The sequence below is a fragment of the Megascapheus bottae genome, chromosome 19, assembly GCF_031878675.1.
Source record: "Megascapheus bottae isolate mThoBot1 chromosome 19, mThoBot2.hap1, whole genome shotgun sequence".
Taxonomy (NCBI): domain Eukaryota; kingdom Metazoa; phylum Chordata; class Mammalia; order Rodentia; family Geomyidae; genus Megascapheus; species Megascapheus bottae.
This window is the reverse complement of record NC_143527.1, coordinates 5,784,302-5,799,878: the sequence shown is the minus strand read 5'-3', so window position 1 is coordinate 5,799,878 and position 15,577 is coordinate 5,784,302. Positions and strand designations below refer to the sequence as shown.

General features: G+C 38.7%; 1 protein-coding gene and 1 non-coding gene across 2 annotated transcripts in view; both read left to right on the top strand.

Moving 5' to 3' along the window:
• The first annotated feature begins 32 nt into the window (after nucleotides 1-32).
• On the top strand, nucleotides 33-139 carry LOC150049578 (U6 spliceosomal RNA). Its single transcript, XR_016538912.1, has one exon. It is a non-coding gene; the product is annotated as a U6 spliceosomal RNA (small nuclear RNA).
• A 6,387-nt stretch (nucleotides 140-6,526) lies between these two features.
• Ccdc102b (coiled-coil domain containing 102B) overlaps nucleotides 6,527-15,577 on the top strand; it is a 140,578-nt gene continuing 131,527 nt past the window's right edge. Inside the window, exons 1-2 of the mRNA XM_090353530.1 lie at nucleotides 6,527-6,577; nucleotides 9,475-9,714. The gene's annotated coding sequence lies outside the window, so the exon portion shown is untranslated. The remainder of the gene's footprint in view (nucleotides 6,578-9,474; nucleotides 9,715-15,577) is intronic.

The following is a 15,577-nucleotide window of genomic DNA, read 5'->3' as shown; positions in this document are numbered from 1 at the left end:
TCCTTTTTTTTTTTTTTGTAAGACTAGATCCAATGCTCGCTTCAGCAGCACATATACTAAAATTGGAATGATACAGAGAAGATTAGCATGACCCCTGCGCAAGGATGACACGCAAATTCGTGAAGCGTTCCATATAATAAAAAATTAAAAAAAAAAGACTAGATCCAAGTCAGTTTTCTTTTGTAATCTTCAGCTGATGACAGCTAACACAACAGCTTCTCTCTCTCATTTTTAGGTTCTCTTAAATGTTTCAGGATGTCATGGCTGGCAGAGCTCCTCATTACAGATCTGAAATTTTGAGATGTCCCTATCATGTCAATTATAGCCTACTGTCCGGGGAACAGTACTGATTTAACATCAACTTTTTAGGAGTAGAGTTTCCTTCTTCTCAGACCAGAAACCTCTCATGGACTGACATAACTTAGGGACAAAAGGAAGAAACACAGTTCACAAGGAAAATAGTACCCAAAGCTGTAATTCCTGGGGAGACCTCTGAGTGTCATAGGCTAAACACTCAGTTTTAGTCTCATAGGTGACTCCTCTAGAATAACTGAACTAAAAACAGATCAGCAAGGGATCCAGCTAGCCAGGTAGCCTCAGCCTCAGGCAGTGAAGGAGAGAAAGGGAGGTGAGTTTGAAAGCATAAGAGAACCCTCACAAGAACTCCCACGGGGCCAGAAAATGAGACCACAGTTTCAGCATTACAAGTAAGATGATGCTTTACTAAGAACAATATTTGGAAGTGTTGCTATGGCTCAAGTGGTAGAGCATATCCTTGAGCTTAAGAGCTCAGGGAAAAACACCCAGGTCCAGAGTTCAAACCCTACGACCAAAGAAAAAACAAAACAGCCTAAGAACAATATTTAAGAGGAGAAGGGAAGCTGAGGAAAGAGTAAGGAAATATATCAGGAGCATAAAGAAAAGAGCTTTAAGGCAAACTCTATACACCAACAGAATGGCAACAAAGTCTCCTTCAGTCCAGCTGGACAAACAGTGGCGCTACCACCTTACAAGCACTGCCCCTTTAAGTATTAGGCAAAAAAAAAAAAAAAAAAAAAAAAAAAATGAGGTCAGGCAGTGTGAGGCAGACCTGGGTGAGATGGCTGGGTGGGAGAACCATCTTACCTTGAGTGGGGGGTTTCAAGGTTTCAGCAGCTTCTGTGTCCACCAGGGGCATCAGACTTAAGATGTGGCCTGGCTTTCATGCTGTCTTCCAAGACCACAAGGTGTATTTGTTCAGCGGGGAGGGGAAGGAAGGAGAGGGGACTTGGAGGTAGACAGCCTGGACTGGTCTAAGATGGAAATAGCTGAATGTTTCCAGTTCAAGTCGTTTTCCATCAGAAAGAGAATGTGAATCACAACTCCCTCTGATATAACAGAATTCTCTCTAAGCTCTTCTGGCTATTTTCTAGCAGTTGTCAGAAGAGCTGACAGGAAAGAAATGACACTGTGACTGTCAGCAAGGGGAAGCTCTTTAAAAGAGACACTGAAAATATAGGTTTCACTAGGGAAAGTCTATTTATGGATTTGTGATATAGTTGAGGCTCTTGTTTAAAACCCTGTCTGAACCCTTGCAGGCTCAGTTCTTCCCCATTTGACTTGAATAGTATGTGCGTATTTGCATTGGGCCGGCCATGTGTGAGCAGCCTCCTCATCCACTGCTCTATTATTTTGAACCAGCAGCCATTCCTTATGGATGAGTACACTGGAATTTAGAAAATCACCAAGAACCTTCCCAAATTCAAAATTCACCAAAGAGGCTTGTCTGAGCAACTCAGCAATTTATTTATTTAAAATTGACATATTGTACTTGGTTGCATGAGTATAATACTTTCTGGTAAATTTTGCTGGGAAAAAGCACACATCCTTCTATCAGTTGGGAAGTGGTTTGGGATCTCAGCTTGGGGAGAGTAAGAATGACACTGTCCACTGGAGTCCAGAGCTTCCGAGTTGTTAAAGACTAAGATTTGGAAGATAAATATGCAAATAGAGAAATGAGATCTTTCAGAGATTTAGAATGGACAGAGTGAAGCCCCCTAAGCAAGACTTCTGAGATCTGAAATCGTATAGCATAATATTTTTCAAGTAAACCTACACTGCTAAGCTTAAAATGTCAGAGGAAAGAGCAATGGTTGCTATAGAAGCAAATGTAAGCCTGTCTTCTGGGAACCTCAGAAGAGTCGGCTGCCCTCCAGGGAATTTGATTTTTGGCCTGAAGAGACATACAGGTGATGGGAGAGAGCTAATGCTGAAAACACACAGGGCTAAAGAAGTGCTTTCCTGTAAATACTTCAGTGACCATTGGTACATAGAGATTAGCCTCAACAGAATGTGTGTGTGTGTGTGTGTGTGTGTGTGTGTGTGTGTGTGTGTGTAATTTCCAAACCTTAATTACATTTTCCACTCACCATGATACAGAGTATTTTAAATGCCACAGTATGACAGAAGCAAGGAATTCTTGTCATCACCTTGCCTAGGGAGAAACTTTATGCATCTCGTATATTTAAACCACAAATAGCAATCCATAAATGCCAAGGGTTTATGTATAGTGATTTAAATGTCACGATTTGAAATCTATTTCAGATTTAAAGCACCGCTTCTTCATTCAATATTCTGAAAGTGAGTAGCCATATTCATTCCTTTCATGCTTTGGTAAATGTCAACCTTTTCAGAATCTTTTTCAGGCTAAGGACTACAACCATTTAAATGCATTTCTTATAGGAAATACTTGATAGTTTTAGTCACCATTCTGTAAACATTCCCCGGTTTATTTTCTACAACTTAGAAAGAAGAAGACAAAGTGGGTGAATGGTATGAATAGTTCTTTTTACTTCTCCTTTTTCAACCTGCTATTTTCTAAAATTTGGACAGTTTTTTTAATAGTATTTCTTTAATATTTTGTATTTTAGGCCACAAAGTACTTTAAGATATCATTTAGATCACGCTTCTTTCCCACCTCTTGCAGCATAACTTTTTAAAACTTGTTTCATGGATGATAATAAAATAATTCTTCATGTAGAAGCATTTCATGAAGCCCCATATTTCACACACACACACACACACTTGTGTTTGTGCATGCAACAGTATGTTTATGTAACAATTTTTTCCTGAAATTCCTAAAATCATACTCTTCCTTCTTTCCTCAAATATTTTTATTTTATTTTATTTTATTTATTTTTTACAGTCCTGAGGCTTGAACTCAAGGCCTGTTCACAGTCCCTGATCTTCAAGGTTGGCACTCTACTGCGTGAGCCACAACAGCCCTTCCGGCTTTTTCTGTGCATGTGTTACTGAAGAGTAGAACCCTGGGACTCATGTGAGTTAGGCAGGCACTCTACCACTAGGCCATACCCCCAGTCCCACATTCTTATTGTTTAAGGACGGATGCCCTTCTGCTCCTTTTTTCTTTACAGGTGATCTATAACCAAAACAAAAAAGAAAGAGAGAGAGTCTTACTGATCTGAAATAAGTTTCTGTAAGTTTCCGGTCTTTGAAGTTCTTAAATTTCACTCTTTGTATGTAAGCATGGATCCTTCATTGTACACCTTGTTTGTTGAGAAGGCGAATTTGGCAAGTAAGCTGGGGGCACACAGAAGAATGGATTTTCTCCTCTGCTCACACTTTTTACCAGTTCTCCTCCCCAAACTGCCCAAGAATTTCTTGGTAAGTGATTTGTGAGCTCCAGGATACATGCTTCGTGTTAATTAAAACTGCTTTGTGTTGTAAGATCTGTGCTGTCCTTCCGTTCCAATCCAGTATTTTCGTATGTAAAGTCTGTCTCCAGCTTGCTTCTGCAGGACGTCTCATCCTCGGTGTGTTTCTGTGGAGCGACACCTTGTGGCAGTGGACGGTAATACAGGTCTGTCCTGGCCTTGCTGGAATCATATACCTTCTTCCTTACAGTACCAAACATTTCATGCCAGAAATAAGGTCTTTCATAGAATGATGTCATATATTATTTAGATTAAGAGGAATTTTTTAAAAGACTTTTGAGAACATGCTTCCAAATAAATACAGAGAATAACAATTCTAAAGACCATGAATACAAAATTCCCTAGTGGATATCATTTATGACAATTCCCTAAACTTAATGTCATTAAACATCTGAATCTTTATCACATCTTACTGCCTCTGTTTCCAAGTGCTTCTTGAACGTGTGAATTTTCCATTTGTCCTTCAAAAGTGGTTAGGATAATCCTAAATATTGAGCTTCAGAGGAGCTCTGGGAAAGGCAAAACTTTATCTCCAATATGACAGTGAGTTAATACTGTATATTAGCTAGCATAATACTATTATGCTTTAAAGTGTGCTTTTGTAGCATCATGGCTAAACTTTTTAATATATCTGGCTGTGGAGTCCTAATATTATAAATTAAGAATACATCTTACAGAATCCACTTTTTAAATTTTTCATTGTTATCTGACAAAACAATTTATGAATACAATATATCTTAATTAGTGTCACCCCTTCAACATTCTCAACCATTCCTCCTGAACCTACTCCTTCTGTCACTTTTCTTAATTTTGTAGGATATGCATTGGCTATTCTTGTCTGCATTCTCCCCCTTTTCTCTTCATTCATCTACCCTTTGACCATTGACCTTTCCCTACCTAGTGTTGGTTTTTTGGTTTACTTTTTTGGGGGGCTAAAGTTTGATTTATACTATTCTTGATGTAATAGTTCTAACCATATTTGTCCTCAGTTCCTGGTATGCTTTTATTTTAGTGATTTACACCATGTGTAGTCATCTACTGAGTATTAAATGTTCTGCTTCTAAACAAAACCTGAAGGTTTGCTCCTGGCTCAGCTTGATTCTTGTTCTAATAACTCAGTGAGGCTCTGTCTTAGGGAAGAGCTCTAGCAGCTCAGAGTAGGATGGGGGAAATCTCTTCATCGGCAGCGTACGCCAGCTCTGTCCTACCAGAGAGTTCTGGAGTCACAACCTCTAGTAGAAACAGGTAACTTGCTACACAACATAGCCACACTTTCTTTGCTAACTGGCCTTTTAGCACAAGGAGCTCAAATCACGCAGAAAGAACTAAGATTGTGTGGAATATACACAGTGTTCCAGCTAACAGCAGAGGGAGCATCTGCACAATTATACTGACATAACTAGATAAGCAGAAGAGGAGAAATAAGAGGGAGGGATGAGGCATAACCCCCACCAGTGGTCAAATGTCCACTAGTACTTGGAATTCAGGAGGTCAGCATACAAGGAACTGTTGACTCATGTACCTAGAGGATGGAATCTGGTGTGAAAGGGTCTGCAGGACTGGTTCCTTCTGGAGGCTTTGAAGAAATCTGGTCTCTGCCTGCTTCTCGGGGAGATGGCTGCCCTTGACATTACTTAGCTTTCAGATTAGACCAGTTTCCTTTGTGACTCATTCATCATGCCAGATTCCCATGTTCTTCTCTCTGAGTCGTTCCTCTTGTAAGGATACTGGTCACTTGATGGTTTCACAATGACCACATCTTGACCTCTTATTAATTACTTCTATAAAGACCTTATTTTCAAATAAGATTTAGTACTAGGGATTAGGGCCTCATGTCCTTCTGGGAAACACGATTTAACCCACAAAAGACAAGTGAATTTTAAATGTAGCTGGTGGGTATAATGTTTATTTATGGAAGTTAAACATAATGGCAGAAAAAATAGCATTAATTAATTAATCATGGCCACTATCTGTGCATGGTTGCCCCTGGTGATTTTCTGCACCTGCTCTCTTCTCACTGAGTTTCACTGTGGGTTTTGCTGTCTCTGAAGTAATGAACAATAAAAGAATTTTCCTCATTTCCTGTCCAGGATGAAGATTCCTTTGTTTTCTAAGTTTGCTAGATCATTGCCTTAACAGAAACAATAGTAGAGGCAATTTAGAGATGGCTTGCCAGAGCTCCCACTTTATTTTTGCTTGCCTGGGTTTCTGGTTTTGCCTCTTGGCCAAGATAAGAGTAATTATAATAATTTTGTGCTTAACTTGTGATTCTTGAAAATAGTTTTCTAACTCTTTTTTTTCTGACATGAAGCTTGAACTCAAGGTCTGGGTGCTGTCCCTGAGCTCTTTTACTCGAGACAAGCACTTTACCACTTTGAGCTACAGCTCCACTTCCAGTTCTCTGGGAACCAACTAGAGACAAGACTCCCCTGGACTTTCCTGTGTGGGATGGCTTTGAACTGTGTAGGTGTTCTGGCTTAGGACACCAGTTGAATTCCCACTCAGTAGAGTCAGCCACCTGCAATCTATCTCTAGATATGAGCTTGAAGACTTCTAGATGATGCTCCACAATCACTGTCATGCTACCCCAGATGTTGAGTTACCCTGCCCAAGTCCTCAGAGAAAAGTCGCTCCCACAACTCCATCCTGTGAGCTTTAAAACCATCGCACATCACTGCGTTGGAGTGGTCAGTACTTGTAAACAGGGCGAGGTTCTAAAAACATCTGTTTATGCCCAAGGAGCTGATACAAGAGATGCAACCCACTCAAGCGCTGGAGATTGACCTGGGGATTTCCATTCTCTGGGAAAATAGCTATGGCCTTGATGAGTCACGAGATCTGCAGACTGCAAAAGAAATGAAAAGGTGAGAAAGGCTGGGGCAGGCAGATTCCTCCCCACTTTGGTATCAGGAGAGAGACTTAAGCACTTACAAGTCTAATCTCTGAGGCATGGGCCACAAAAATAGGAGACAAACAAGTGGAAGGAATGCGTTTATTACAAAGTTTAGAATAAAGAAAGCATGCCTGCTTTCATTCACACATTTCTGCGTTCCTTTTGGGAAGCTGCCATGGCCCCTGGAAACCCCTCTGCCTCACTTGACCGCGTCCTGTTCCAAGGAACCCACCTGACAGGAATGGCATGTCTGTGATCCTCTACCTTAGGACCAGGCCTCCGAGTCAGGCTTCCTGCTCCCCCACAGACACAAACCATAGTCAAGGGCTTCATTCCTCCATTATGCTCAGGGGAAGATGGACGATGGCATTTGTTAAGTGCTAGATGGTCCCCAAAGTTCTTATTCTGCAAGAGCTTTATGAACTAATTGATGTCTTTGGCATGGAGTGAGCTAGTAATCGCTAGAAAGATAGAGTTGCTGTAAATGCAAGTTTAAATCCTTATCCTGTCCTTCCCTTCTGCCTTCTGTCGTGGCTACAAAAACACCTCACTGGCCTAGCCCTTCATATCTAAGCTTTTAGAATTGTAAGACTTTAATCTTTTCTGGTGATATTACCCAGTCTGTTATAAATTGTATTATTATCCATCTCTGTTATTCTGTGCAAACAGTACAAACAGACTAAGAAATTGATTTTCCTTGGAATGACAGCAACATTTTTATATCTTTACATTAGGCACTGCAGTCTATTTTTCTTTCCACTGCTATGTGAATTATGTAACCACAGGATAGAGCAGGCATGTAATGTTATTACTAACCTATAGCACATTAAAAACCAAATACTACGCCTGACATCTTGTCTTAATCCTTATAAACACTCTCCAGATGTATGTGTGGAAGCCACTGTCAGCTTCTAGGTACCACCTTAAGAACATATTGCAAAAGAATTGAGCTTTGCACATTTTCTTTGTCTTAAAGTTAGTCTTACTTTAGCAATTTCTAAATATATTCCATCACCCAATAAGGTAAGAAAGCATTTACAGATTTCTTTTAGGAAAAAAATTCAATTGTTTTCAGATGGGAGTCTTTTATATAAAAGAAATTTCAGAGTGTTGTTGAAAGATTTATTAACTTTTTCTCTAAGAGGAATCTGTTTGTTACCCCTTGTGATATACCTTTTTCATAATCACATCCATGACAAAATTGCATAAGGGAACAAGAAAATTTCTACTTATGGAATTCCAGAGGAGCTGTCAGGTATATGTGTGTGTGTGTGTATATATATATACATACATATATATGTAGCCTTTCCTTGGTCATAGGGCTTGAACTCTAGACCTGGGAGCTGTCCCTGAGCTCTTCAGCTTGAGGCTACCACCTTACCCCTTGAGCCACAGTGCCACTTCCAATTTTCTACTGGTTAATTGGAGATAAGAATCTTTAGTGCCTGGGTTGGCTTTGAACCTTGATCCTCAGATCTCAGCCTCCTGAGTAGCTAGGATTACAGGTGTAAGCTATTGCGCCCAGCAAGCCATCATATATTCTTAAATTAATAGCAAACTAGTATCTCTCTGTGGATGTTAAAAAAATGGAAAAAATAGGCAGGGAGTGTGGCCTAATAGTAGAGTGCTCACTTAGCACTTAGGTTTAATTCCTTGATACCACAAATACAGGGAAAAAAAGCCACAAGTGGTACTATTGCTTAAGTGGTAAAGCATTAGCCTTGAGAAAGCCCAAGGACAGTGCTCAGGCCTTGAGTTTAAGCCCCAGGACCATGCAATCATATAGCATTGTCTTCCTAGCTAAAAAAAACAAAATCCTGTGAAATAATCTTTTTGTTGTTGTTGTTGTTGTCCCTAAATTACCTAATCCCAGGCAGCAAAGTCCACAGGCTCCCACAGAGAGCTGGAATGGAGAAAGCATAGCTCAAGGGGTGGAGCACTAGCCACAGGAAGCAACCACCTGAGTAAGGACAAGGCCTGGAATTCAAACCTCAATACAAGAAAACAAAGAAGGAACTGAAAGAAGAATAAAGTTCTGCATAGGGCCTTTCTTATTTACTTATCCTGTGTGCTTTTCTCTCTACAATAATAACACATTATTCTGAATTTGGGATTTATCCTTGTTGGTTGTGCTGTTGGACTGTTAGTACACAGGAAATTTATCAGGTACAGTTTATTACAGAACTACAGAATCTGTATATGAAAAGGAGATTCATTAGTACACGTTACATAGATTTTAAAGAAAAACTCAATTCTCTGACTTAAATCATTTGAATGGTACACAAACAAATGTGTGCCATTAATTCCGTTTTCTCATTTGGAAAACAAAATACTTATCATTTTTATGCGATATTAGATAGGACTTTTTTTGCATGTTATTTATTCCACAAAGGATTTGAGGGGGCTTACACCCAAAATGATCATTACAAAGTAAAGTGGAACAAGAATGAGTGATACCTCCCCTATCCTTCAATGTACCTTTCCTATATCTAGCAGATTAACAAAGGAAAAGAAAATTAAGTGCAAAACAAATGAGAACAACATGAGCAGAGGGGGTAGGGAGAGGGAAATGGGAACCATGACATGAGAAAGGGTATCAATGTTTGTGAAGTAATGCCCCTTCTATCTGGTGAATATAATGTAACCCTTCTGTTAATCACAATAAAAAATATATGAAGAAAGAAATTCCAGAGAAACAAATGACAGATCTCACAGGGAGGGTTAGGAGCACAGGTTGAGGAGAGACTGTTGTGGTCTGACTGTGAAATGGTAACCTCTACTATGACAATATTAGGGGTATGAAGTTTTGAATGTGTGGTTAGGTCATTGTGGAAGAGCCCTTATAAATGAGATGAATGCTCTCCTCAGCGACACCAAGAGAACGCACCATCCCCACATGAGGACTCAGCGTGAGAATGGGAGCACATAACTCCAGCCGCTCCTCCTCCAGATACTGAGTCTGCTTGTGTCTGGAACGTCCAGTCACCAGAGGCATGAGACTTCTGTTCATAAGCCACCCTATCACTGGATTTCTGCTGTCGTGGCCCAAATGGACCAAGCCAGGCTATCAAGTACATGACTTCAGTTGTCAGAACAATCACTGCTACGGTAGGTGGAACCCATGGATGTAACCGATCCCTAATAGATTTAATAAAACTATGAAATTTAATAACAAAGGTCATATTTATATTAGAAACATTTTATCCTGATTACTTCACCTACTAAAAACAAATGGGCAGGCTATGTATGTATATAAGTGACTCTGTCTGGAGTTCTGCAGAATGGTAGAAAACTTGTGGGAATGCAGAAGTCTATATCACCATTACTGTTAAGAAAGGTCCAGAAGTCAAGGAATCATCATGATCATTGAGAACAGTGCAGACTTCTTCCATATGTCATGTGTCCTATTAATGCAGCCTGAATAGTAAGCCCATGACTTAGAATGTTGTATGTGATGTGTGTGTGTAGACATGTGTATGTAGGTCTGTACATATGAGTATATTCTATTGAATATTCTGAGTGCTAAGGAGAAGGAATGGTTGCATCCCTGTCTACTCTCATCTCCTGGATGAGATTTTTCTGTCTTATCTAAAATTGCATCTCTCCCCATTACACAGACTTAATGATTACCAAAGCTTGTTTATAGCCCCTCAATTGCATTTTTTTCTCCTGCATTATAATTGCACCATACCACGACATGTTTTTCTCTTTATCCCTGACATTTAAAGGTATATAGTGTGTTCGCTTACATAAAAAAGAATCTGGTATCAGCTTGCCTGAGGAGAACGACCTCATTGTCTTCAGTGGAATTGTAGTTTCCAGTGAGAATTGTGGCTGTTGACATTTTCACCTCTTAGGAATCCTTAGGAGATGAAATGACTCTTTCTTTTGGGTAAAAATCACTTAAAACGGAAATCAATCTAAAACAGCTGTTGAAATCGACCTGAAATTGTCATGCAGAGAAAGAGTAATCCTCTTTCATATCATACTCTTTCATGTAGAGAAAGAGTAATGCTCTTTCATATCATGCTCTCTTGTATACCTCATAAACCCACCCTCCTGGTGGATGCTGGGGGTTTCTCAAAGGAAGAGGGGAGAGTTTTCATTTCTGTATGTACCAGTGGCAAATACAAGCATGGGCATGGCACGGGTGCCATTTAGAAAGAAGAATTTTCAAGATGCTTGGCTCTTAAATATCTGTTGGAGTGTTTCATAATGGCTCTTTCTCATTTCACAGTATTTTAGAATTACTGCTTCAGCAATTGTCTGGATGTCTATTACTTCAGTTTTAGGCATTGCCAAGTAGTCAGTAGTGACAAATGTAGCAAAGGGTGGAGGCCCTGTGGGGCACAATGGAAGTCGGTCGCTTTTACTCTCAGTGTTCCCAGCTCCAGCTTTGTACAACGCCTAAGATGTAGCCTGGTACCATCCATTAAAAGGGAGGATTATTTTCACACAAATGCATTTATTTAGTGAAACACTTCAGGTTTCCAGGAGGAGGTGAAATGGAAATTTGGAGAAAATGCTGAAAAGCTGGCTGGCATAGTGGGCAAAACAGATACATTAGGCACAGAACCAGACTCACCCCCTAGTTTTCAGAATGTGTAGCAGAAAAATTATCTACAGCTGTGAAATAACTTCCAATCTTTAACCAATGGTGACATTTTGATTTTTAACCCAAAGCATCGGTTTTGACTCTTTCCATGAGCCTGATGCCAACTTTCCATCTTGCTTTGTACGCGACAGGGTTGGGCAAGTCTGGACTGTTAAGAAACCCAATAGTTTGATTTTTTTTAATATAAGAAGCCTTGTATTATTCATTTTCGTATGTACATCACTTGATAATTGTTTTAAATATTAAATATATAAATTTTCTGTTTATTTGGAAATGAATATTAAGAATTAAATTGTCTAGCCAAACGAAAGAAAGAATGTTTTATAGTGCAGGATAGCCAGAATTTCCTTGATCACTGTAAACAGACAAATTAAAAGATTATTTAATATTTTCTTTGGGAGACCTAACTGGTACACATTTCTAGGATCATTATTTTTTTTAACAGAAAGCAAATGGAAAGAAAAAAATGTAAAGGAGATGAAAAATTCTTTTTTTTTTGAGAGAACTGAGTCTGGAAATGAATCAAAGTGGAATGTGGTAGGTTGAAAAGGGCAAATAAATGTTACCAAGTTCTGATTCCCAGTATATGAACCATGAAATGTGGACTCTGAAAGCAAAGTATGGTTTCAATACCAGACTCCATTGAAAATAAAACACAAGAACAAGAATTCTATCCAAAGTAATGTGAGGTGCTTTGATTCTTGGAAACAGCTTTTTAAAACTAGAATAAAATTGCCAATGCTGAGGAACTGGATTGAGTTTCTCTTTCAAATTTTAAACCTGGCTATTGCCAATGTTGAGATGTCTACAGCTGTAAACAATTTGAGCTACACAGTTTATACGCAAGAGTAAAACACTAATAACACCAGAGGAGGCCTTGGAAAGAGGGAAGGTAAATTTGATATGTCCTGAGAACCCAAGAAGTCAGATTATTTCATGTGTGGCTAAGAAAAAAGATAAAATTTATCCAGAATAAAGATCTTTCAATTTCATCTCCTATATTTAATTGCTTTTCATGACATTTATGTAATGTGCCTAATGGAACATCTAAAACTAAATGACCTAAATACCTTTTCGATGTAGCATCTGTATATAATTTATCTTAGTTGTAGATCAATTTTTAAATATGGTCTTTTAGCAGCTTTGATTAAAATAATTTCACATTTAACACAGAATATAGTTTATGTCTAATAAGAAGCTGTGTGTGCAGGTTTATGTTATGCAAAACATACTATGTTTCCCATTACTATTATTCAGGGTTATATTTTTAGGAAATAAAAACATTCTTTAACTTATAAGACACTTTATTTAAATATAATGTTGTGGTTGGTTTAAAATGTTTTGAGTATCTGAATTGACAAACATTAATATGTCTTATATAAAGTTAGTATAAGGACAATATTTGCTTCTGACTCTTCACTTCTTTAAACATTTATTTAATACAAACAGTAATAGTAACAGTTGTGTTAGTCAAGTAACATTTTCACCAATTCTGACTCCAATTTTGCCCCAAATTTAATCTTTCGTTTAAGAGAAAAAATCTATTATGTTCACTTTTTATTGCTTGTTTAAATGGTCAAATAAAAGTGACCTTAATATGATCAAATATGATTAAGAGGCAACATTAAAACAAAACACTAAATTAGGCAGGAAGTTAACTAACAGCCTCCATAGACACTAGAAATTATTGTTACTTACTCTGGAATTGTTCCATTGCTTTAATTTTAGTAACCGGGGAGGGGGTGTAATTGTAGACTTTACTTTAGTAACCTGGGGGGGCGGTATAATTGAGACGTTACTTTTGTCTTTAGAGTAGCATGTTGGTCATCATTATTACGAGGCCATCTCAACAAAGCTTAGAATAACCATGTATCTGTCTTAAACATGTGTGTGTACCTATATGGATATTTACATATGTAGCTATAAGATAGATTTATATGAAATACAGAATGGATTTTCATTGGTATTTTCATTCAAAATCAGGGTCAGACCTTGAGAAGGAATGACAGGAAGCAGAGCCCGTTCTGGGTAGTAATTGGGGGGTGAATGAGGAGAAGAGAGTATAGTCAAAGCCTCTTGGCACATGCATGACCAAGGAAAAATACATTCCACTGAAAACATTTGAGGAGGGGAGTGAGTGATTATGAATGATAGATGACAGAGGGATAGATTAGATGATATATATTAATTTAATCAGGATACATTTGATACAGGTGTGGAAATATATGAAAACATCTTATATAACTAGTTTATGCTAATAGAAATGTAGGAAAAAGAAGAGTTTTAGCAATTCTACAAACACCTTGAATGTGACTGCTGTCATGGTACTATTTTTGCCAGAATCTCATGATGTAAATAAAATGGAATCATTGATCATCTTGTGGTTCCACCACCATAGGCCTGGGAGTTCATGTGTTTAATTTTATGTTAGCATCTTGCTGTGTATCCCAGGCTGGAGGTGAACTCGGCATCTCCTATCACTGTCCGCTGAGTACTCTGAGTTTTGAGATTACTCCCAGGAAATTCTTTTGTAATGAATGACAAACACTACTGATGAGCAAGTCAAAAGGCTTCATTTTTCAACAAAGGAAGTTTCTTGCTTTTATTTTTTTTAAATATTATCCAATTTTGTCTAAATTTTGTAACTTCCTTTCCATTAATCAGTTCTCCCATTTTGTGAATTATATATTGGATTTTTACCTATCACTTTTGCAAACCATGTCCAGAATGGTTTCTTTCGGCTCTGACAATCTTCCTTTTGCAACTGAGCACTGAAAATGTTTGATGGTGTGAGGAGTCTGCTTTAATTTGTCATCTCCCTGGAAGTTATCAATTCAAGATGAACAAGATTTCAGCTATCAGGCTGACATGTTTCTAATATAAGTCAGAGGTACATAAACAAGGAGAAGCCACAGTGATTTGAGAAAATTTCCATAAAGAAACCCTATTCACTGGCACATACATATACTAAAAATAACCAAATGTATCCCTGATGCATTGATGCATGACTGATTTAGTAAATTACATGGTGATTTAAAGCTTTTTTTTTTTTTAAACCAAGTACTTGTCAAGCCAAGCTGCTGGCAGCTGGGATCAAAATGTGAATAACGCATGGGAACTGCTCTGAATAAATTCACAATTTGGGAAAACGTAACTACAAAGCATTAGTCATCATTCTGCGCAAAGCAATTTCTAGCTATGGTCTTCAACACTTCCTCTCCAATTTTTCTCACTGTGAATGATGAAGAAGGAGAAAAGTCAAGGAAATACCAAAATTAAAACTGGAAAGATATCAGTGCCAGAATTTGAAGAATTAAGACATTATAAAAAAGCTAATGTGGGCATGGATATGGGGAGGTTATTCAAAGTAATACTTTTTTTTTTTGTCATGGGCCTGCGTGCTGTCCCTGAGCTCTGCAGCTCAAGCCTGCCACCCTACCCTGGAGCCACAGCTCCACTTCCAGTTTTCTAGTGGTTAATTGGAGAGAAGAGTCTCGTGGACTTCAGCGCCCACATTGTGTAATGGGAAATGTGGTGCACACACATGTGTTTACTTCTCTCCACAGTCGTGTGAGCAGACATGAAGCCCTCACACAGCATTACGGAGAGCTTGACAACAGGAGAGCGACACCAACTCTAGCTTGAGTGAAACCTTCTCCAGATGCTGTTTGGCTGGATTACTTAAAACAATCAGAAAATATAAAGAGCCCTTCTGTCAGCTCTGTCTGTCTGTCTACCACTTGAGCCCCAATTCCACTTCCAACCTTTTCTTCGTGTGAAGTGCCAAGGACTGGAACCCAGGTCTTCATGCATGCTAGGCAAGCATTCTACCACGAGGCCACACCCCAGACACTCATGAAAATGTTAACAAATCTGACAAAGACTTCAGTGTGTCCAGGCCCCAGCATTGCCTGCTCCACTATTTGGTCTTGATACTTAGGGCAGAAATCCTTCCCATCCCCTGGTAATGAACGGTCTTGTCACAAATCTGTCAACCTTTCTTGCTCTATCATATGAAATGAAGAAACCTAGATTGCCATCATTGTGGTAAAAGAAATCACACTGTGAGCAAGAAGTGTTAGCACATTAAGACCTTGCGAAGTCACCTTTATTCAGGCTGCAGGGAAAACACTACCATATTAGCGCAAGGCTTGGTAACTGGTACAGCAAGTCAGATTAGCACTACTTGAAACTAATAAGCCTAGATAAACATGATTTATCACTCACACTATATATCATCTGCAGTAATTAGCTGACAATGTCATGAGAGTTACAAAAGAAAATGACTTCACTACTCAGCTGAAGCTAAAGAGAATGGGTGTTGGTTTTCTTTGTGCTCATTTTTGTTTTCTGATC